Consider the following 8,072-nt stretch of genomic DNA (forward strand, 5'->3'; position numbering starts at 1 on the left):
CTTTGATATTACATATATAGATACTACATCTGGGGTTCTCTCAGATTTGTTCATTTCGTGATGATATCTTCAATTCTCCAATTTTGATGAATATTTTTGTCATTTTTGGTAAAAAGTGATATTTTCGTATTTTTGTAAAAAACGGCAAGTCCGATTGCTTTGATATTACATATATAGATACTACATCTGGAGTTCTCTCAGATTTGTTCATTTCGTGATGATATCTTCAATTCTCCAGTTTTGATGAATATTTTTGTCATTTTTGGTAAAAAGTGATATTTTTGACATCTTGTAAAAAACGGCAAGTCCGATTGCTTTGATATTACATATATAGGTACTAAATGTGGACCTCTCCCAGATCTGTTCATTTCGTGATGATATCTTTAATTCTCTAATTTTGATGATTATTTTTGTCATTTTTGGTAAAAAGTGATATTTTTGACATCTTGTAAAAACGGCAAGTCTGATTGCTTTGATATTACATATATAGATACTACATCTGGAGTTCTCTCAGATTTGTTCATTTCGTGATGATATCTTCAATTCTCCAATTTTGATGAATATTTTTGTCATTTTTGGTAAAAAGTGATATTTTCGTATTCTTGTAAAAAACGGCAAGTCCGATTGCTTTGATATTAAATATATAGATACTACATGTGGACCTCTCTCAGATATGTTCATTTCGTGATGATATCTTTAATTCTCTAATTTTGATGATTATTTTTGTCATTTTTGATAAAAAAAGATTTTCGACTTCTTGTTTAAAACCACAAGGCTGATTGCTTTGATACTATACATATTGTTCATTTTCTAATGATATCCTCATTTCCTAATTGAAATGTGCATTGCTAACAGCGGCGCTATCTCAACCGACAGTCTGCTTGTTTCTATTTTTGTATTTCATTTTATTTTATTTTTAATTATTTAATTTTGATATATTATTTATTTGTTGATAGTTTTGGTTATGCCGATATAAATCCCTTTAAATATTATATAAGCTACAACCAATCGGACAATTTATTTAATTTAATAATCCTTTTAGCCATATTTTCTTGTTGTGGGTTGCACAAAACACTGCCAGACATGTACCATCTGAAAATCCGTGTTTTTCCTGGTCGTTTTCATCGGTATAATCCGCCATTTTTATTTGTGTGTGTTTGTGACCTGACTCTGACCGGTGACATCATCTGGAGTGCTATAGAAGGAGGTCTGTGATTCATTGACTAAACTAGTCAGAAGGGGTATCGAATGTCAATCTCGATACGTAGGCGATAGTTAATGCTTAGTTCACACCAACGGTGCTTGAATGACGCTTGCAAAGCGGCACCAAAGCGTAACAAAGCTTGATTTAAGCGCCAGGATCGTAATAGATCGTGGGAAAGCTTGGAGTAAAGTGGGACATTCGGCAAGAGCGCAAAACAATTTAAAACTGTTTTGGGGCGCTCTGTCTGGAATTGATTAAAGCGCCGAGAGCGTGCCAAAGCTTAACAAAGTTCAGCAAAGCTTGACTCGAAGCGTAGGAAAGCTTAACAGAGCTTGGTTCAAAGCGGGACCCCAGTCTTCTTGGTCTATCACCACTTGACACGCTTCATTAAGATGCCTCAAGATTTGCTACGATCTGGCATAAAGATCTGACACGGGGTCATATATAGGAGATACTATTTGGTAATCCATCACGCACACTGATGGACTGTTGGCTATACACAATTTTACAAATGATAGGGCAGTTAAGGATCCTCCCACGATTGTGTTAGTGCGCCTAGCGGAATTAGTTTTGAACGGGAATTGTTTGTTTTACTGGTAAAATTATATACAAAACCGAGGTGTTGCAATGGGTAGTTGTTTTGGTCCGAGCTATGCGTGTTTATTCATGTCACATCAGGAGGTATATTGATGATGGCTATAAGTGCCATGTTAAGTAGTCGGGATGAACTATTACAGTTCATCGAGTTTATAAACAACTTTAATCCCGCCATACAATACACACCTGAGATATCAGAAATAACACTACCATTTCTCGATATTTTTATTTCTATTTCTAGGGTTGATGGTGATCGGATTTCTACTTCAATTTACACGAAACCTACTGATTCACATTGATATTTACAGTTTGAATCATCACATTCTACTAGAATGAAGGACTCCATACCTTATTCACAGTTACTCCGTGTACGTCGTACATGATACAGATTTCCGTGACCAGGCGGGTAATTTATGTGATTACTTCAATAAACGGGGTTATCCTCGTAATGTCACTTGGAAAGCATTGGCCAAGGTTATGTTAATGTCTAGATCAGATTGTATTGGTTCTACGGTTTTCCGTGGCAATGAAGATCGTGTAATTTTGGCAATTACATACCATCCTTTAAATGTCAAGATTAAAAATATTATGTACAAATATTTTCACATTTTACAGACCAGCGAGGAGACTAGTTCCACGTTTCCACAAATACCTACTACCGCCTGGCGCCGTGACACTAATTTAAGGAGGTTATTGGGACATACGACAGGAAAAGGGAGACCCAGAGAAATATAGTTCTGTCCCGTGTAATAGACCCAGATGTAATACTTGTCCTTTTATTACAGACTATAATCGTATATTTGGTCCTAAGGGAGATGTTGTGGTCATTAATGCTTTCAGTTATATTACCATGAATGTTGTTTATTGCATTTCATGTAATAAATGCGAGAAACATTATATTGGTTCTACAGTTCGTTGATTATGTGATCGGTTTGCCGAGCATCTACAACAAACAAGACAGAAAAATCGTTTTTATCCAGTTTCACTTCATTTTAATTCTAGTGGACATAACATTACAGGTATGTCTATTTCTGGTGTATGGGTTGTCAATGGCAACAAAAATCAGCTCACGCGTGTCGAGGAGCAAACTATATTCCGCCTTGGAACAAAAGAACCTCATAGAATTAACAAACAGTTTAACTCATTTGTTGAGCTTACTACCTAAGGCGCGTTATATGTTCTATTGTGGAATCATTTAGTGATTCTATTTTATAGTTCTTGCGCGTTTTTACGTTCATATGTTCTACATTGTCACAAATAGATTTAATCATTTATGTAACTTTATACATTTATATGAAACTCCGAATGGGACCAGGTTGACATGACTAAATTTCTGGTATTGTTGTCACCGTGACCGCGATCTTTTTCATCACATGTGAGCTCGACCCGAGCAAAATTTCAGGTATCTTCGGAGATCACGTGAGAAGTGAAGGACAAAGAAAGCAAACCGGGTGTACGAGTACCACGCAAAAAGGCGACGCAGTTTGTGAGAAGTCTTCGAGTTTCATTGTCCGGGAACACCACTTTTACATGGGACAGTCCTTCATGAACACAGTGTTGGATTACAGGGATTGCCAGACGACTAAACATGTGTGTTATTTGATGGGCAAGTCCCTAATTTATGTCATATCGGGAATGGGCCACGTCATCGTTTTCTGGCGTGGTTGGCTTGAGACATATGACAGATTATAAAGACTACGAGAAGAGAACAAAGAGAAGCTATAGAGGACAAAGCTGCTGACATGGGCGTTAAGGTGACAGCCCTCGAAACCTTTTACAAGTCCAACCGTACCCAGATGAGCCGCCTCAATAAGACTGTGGGGAAGTCAGATGAGGGTGCTGACAAGTGGATGTGGGAGAAGATCTACTTCCTCAAAGACCACATCAAAACTGTGGAACGGGAAAACGTGGTGAGCATCCGTGGTAGATGGAGGGGAACGCCAGCAACAGCCACTGCTACTGGGCCAGCAGTACCCTCGCCGCAATCATCATCCAGTCAGACTCTGGGTCAGAGTTCCAGTCTACAGAGCCCCCTCTTTCGGAGACTCTCCTCAGAGAGTGTTGAATTGAAGCCAAGTCCGTTGAACTTTATGTCTGGCAAGAACGGTGGTCCCTTCACCTTTGCCAGATATATAGATGAGAGTCTGGCACAGCTTTCTGGGAAGATCAAATGGGCCACACAGATCAAGCTCATTGCAGTGCTACACGAGGGAGAGAAACATGCTGAAGAGTGCTAGGATATATTCCAGCAGATGCCCATCTTCCCACAGCAGCAGCAACAGGTCGCCCCAATCTAGCCAATCCAGCCATAACCATAACCTGCCAAGCTCCACCTGCAGGCCCTTCAAGAATGGTGCCCCAGAGTCACCAGTGGCAGCCTCTACCATCATAGTAGTCGACTCAGCAAATGCCAGGTCAACAGCCCAACAGTGTATGGGGCTCCCAAGACTCTCATTACATGAGAAGCCAGAATCCTGCCCTGTACCCACAACCATCATCACTGCCATCAATGAGCTCCACAAACATCCTGGATCTGAACAATGGATCAACTAGAGTCATGACATCCCTAGCACCGTCACTAACAACTACCAGCTCCCAAGGTTATACTGCTGCTGCTGACCACAGACTCCCTGAACCTGAGTGACTTTGTGAGCACAGCCATGACCACTGCAGGAATAACCACAGGTCACCATCTCCTGTGACCCCTCAACCTCCACCTGAAGATGATGCTTTGTAATATTGTGAACATTTTAACTGGAAAACCTACATTATAATATTTGTATGCATGATTTGTAAATACTGATAATATTAAATAATTGCTCTCATAATATTGCATGTATGACTTGTGAACATTGATAATATTAAATATTAAATTGTCATATTTGTGTTTTTGTTTGGTTAAGTTTGTTGTTTTTTGTACATAATTCTTAATAATAAAAGAGAATGTGTTACATTTAAAAGAAATATATTTTATTTTCAAATAGAATAAAAAATATATAGATATTAATTAAAAATTGAATAAACAATACAAAATATACCAAATGTTTTGTCCACCACTCTTCGATTCTCTGCTCATTTGTCACCCCTTTTCTACTGTATGTCTTCATTTAAAGCGTCATGAACGCATCAACGCGTAATAAAGCTTATCAAAGCGTGATTTAAAATATAACAACTGTAACAAGTCGGGAAATAATTCGTCCCCCAAAGCGGCAACCAATTCGTATCAGAGCTTATCAGAGCGTAGCATAACTTTGGAGATCGTGACGGCGCTTTGCTCGTAGATTTAAAGCGCGGTATCCGCGTTAGTGTGAATGGTGTTTAAAAACATACCGAATCACAAGTGCAGAACAAAAAACATACAAAATAATTTTAAAAAAATAGTAAAAGTAAAATTAATATATAAAATAAAGTACACGTCATACAATACATCAGATTTTAATCAGATTGTGCTATCGGTAGTCTAATTTAATCCGATGTTTTTGTAATCTATGCAAGCTTAAAAACAATTTGATGTTCTACTGGTGAGATTAATCGTTGTAAATTGAGGTTACTTTAGTTGTAATTTGAAATAATTTTATTCAAGTTTTATATTTTCATGCATATCGCCTATAAGATGCACAATTTAATATTTCCCAATGGCGTTTCTACATAATTCGAATATACTTACTAGAATTCTAGAAGTTAGCTGTGAGTTCATATCTTCTCTTTTGTCGGTCTTTGTGATGGTATTTTAGTCATTTCTGGTAAATTGTTGTTTTTAGATATTAGGATTTTTATCATCAAAGAAGGGCTATGGTGTCTCCAATATACTTTCTTAATACAAACATGCAACGCCAAACAGTATCTCATATAAAAGCCAACAAAAATATGAGAGGTAGATATATTGTATGGAAGGTCATCTAAAATACTGACATATCATATACGACCACAAGCTTGAATAAATGGAACGCCAGCCTTACAGATTCAGTTTACTAATGGCTCTTTAAATAATTTAAACTAAATGTGGTAGGCATGAAACCTCCAAATGAATATAATACATTGTGAGCTATCTCAAAATGTTATTTTATTGAAACGCACTTGGGATCTTGGCAGTTGTAGATGCCTACTCCCAATTTATTGGAAGTGTAAAATAAAATACAGTGTGCTACAGTTTGAAGCTAACATCGCTGAAATGTGTGATAATCCAGTGATGAGCTAATCACGACGGTCAAACTTGTCTAAAATGGCAGAATCCCTGGTATTGATGGCATACAAGGGCATTTAAAAAATAGCTTGTCTTGGTTCTGATATACACGAGGTATTGTTTGTTAACATCGCTGTTTACCACTGGCGTCTTACCACTGTTCACTCGCCGAGCAGTTACAGCCCTCCTACGGTAAAAGGGACAACAAGTTACTGAAAAACTGGCTACCATTTAATATTTTTTGCACATTTTTACCAAAGCAATATCACTGCGCCCACCAGCATCAAAATAGTTCTATGACGTTTTTAAAAACCACTTTCATATGATATGTCTGGTGGGTCAGCAACTATGAGGGTTTTGGGTACTAATCTGTGCCATTGTGTACAAACAATTGTGATTTTATTGTGCATGTGTTTGAATGCGAATTTAGTTCTGTTCATTGTTTTGTGGTCAAAATGGTTTCACGTTGTGCCTGATGACGTACAATAATGACTGTATTTCAAATAATTTAGATTTTATTTCAGGAAATGTTGTCCGTTTATTATTTTTAATAACGGACCAAAGAGTGATGACGGATGGTTAATTAGAATAACTTGAATAATAGAATTTCTGTCTCAACAGAGTGACTAATGTTTTGAAATCTGATCTTTTGCAATATACAGTATAGAACGCATTGAACGACTTTATTCTTATCTATCATATATGTAATCTTATTATTATCAGGGGGAAATTCTTCTCTCTGGGGTTCTCCACACTTGTCAGGGGGGAATCTCGTCTCTGTCTCTATACACGTCCCCTTGAGGTACGGGATCAGGAAAATCACTAAAACTCTACAGTCAAATAAGACACACACAACGAAATACGTTTCAACTTTCGTCTTAGTCGATCAGTTGAGCACTCTATAAGACACAGCGCCCTGGGGAAAAATCCCCAAGACTATCGCAAGGCTGACCCAAGACTAGCCCAAGATATTGGTCATATATGGTCATGTGATCTCATTAAAAGTCTCTCATCTCAATATTGATTTTTTAGGTTTAAAAGAAATATTTTGAAAAAAAACGTTTGCAAATGCAGTGGAAGAAAACCCGTTTTTTTTAAGTTTATCGTTTTATATGTTATAGATAGATATATATATATAAACAGATAGATAGTTTATTCTGTAAATGATGGATATAAAAACACTCAGTAAGAGTCAACAAAGGGTGAAATATTTGAGGTTCCAGGAACCTTAGTCACACTTCTATAGAGGTTTATTAATTCCGCTGTTTTAACCATTGAAGTAGTGTAAATAACGATTTAGGCTAGCACTGAATACTTGTGTCCATCCAGTGAAAGAACTGGCGTCATTAAAAATAGTATATTTAGTCACACACTCGAGACTTTGACTAAAAGCTTTTTACGAGAATATATTTTGCGCAAAGCTAAAACCAAAGATCAAGTTTCATCATTGTCATGGCAAAAATAGATCAAAACTTAGCTGATGAAACTCAGCTGATGCAATTAATTTGATGATATAATCATCGCATGCCCCGGGGGCACTGTCTTTTCACATTAGTAGGGGTGTGTGGCCGGGAACTAAAACCCCAGATCCCATCATAGACTATTTTCACCTCATAAACCATACCTTTTTATAGACCAAATAGTGATTTTGTATATCCCATCAGAAACCAAATTGTCACTAAATTTATTAAGTTATAGGTCGAATCTACTCATCACCCGGACTCGTACATCTAAATGAACGATCAATCCAAGGGAAATAACAGCCAGTGGGCAACCCTGCACGTAAACAAATAGTGATCATTATAATGCAAACGTTGTTTACACTTAATAAAAAGTACATTTTCTCTGTCAGTTCTCGTGCTAGCAAAATAAAAATGACATTGTTTGAAAGTAGAGATTATGGGCTACAAGTACATATGACGTTTATGATAGGGTTAAAATGGTAGGTCAAAGGTCACATCAAAATAAGACTCTCAACAACTAGTTCAGCTACAAATTTAACATGGCACTATTTTGGTCTGAGAAGCCGCAGACATATGCAAAGACAACCGAAATGTAGAGAGTCTATTTGTTAAAATGAGTGCCAAA

This window comes from Saccoglossus kowalevskii, chromosome 19 (assembly GCF_978046115.1).
Source record: "Saccoglossus kowalevskii chromosome 19, keSacKowa6.1, whole genome shotgun sequence".
Classification (NCBI taxonomy): Eukaryota; Metazoa; Hemichordata; class Enteropneusta; family Harrimaniidae; genus Saccoglossus; species Saccoglossus kowalevskii.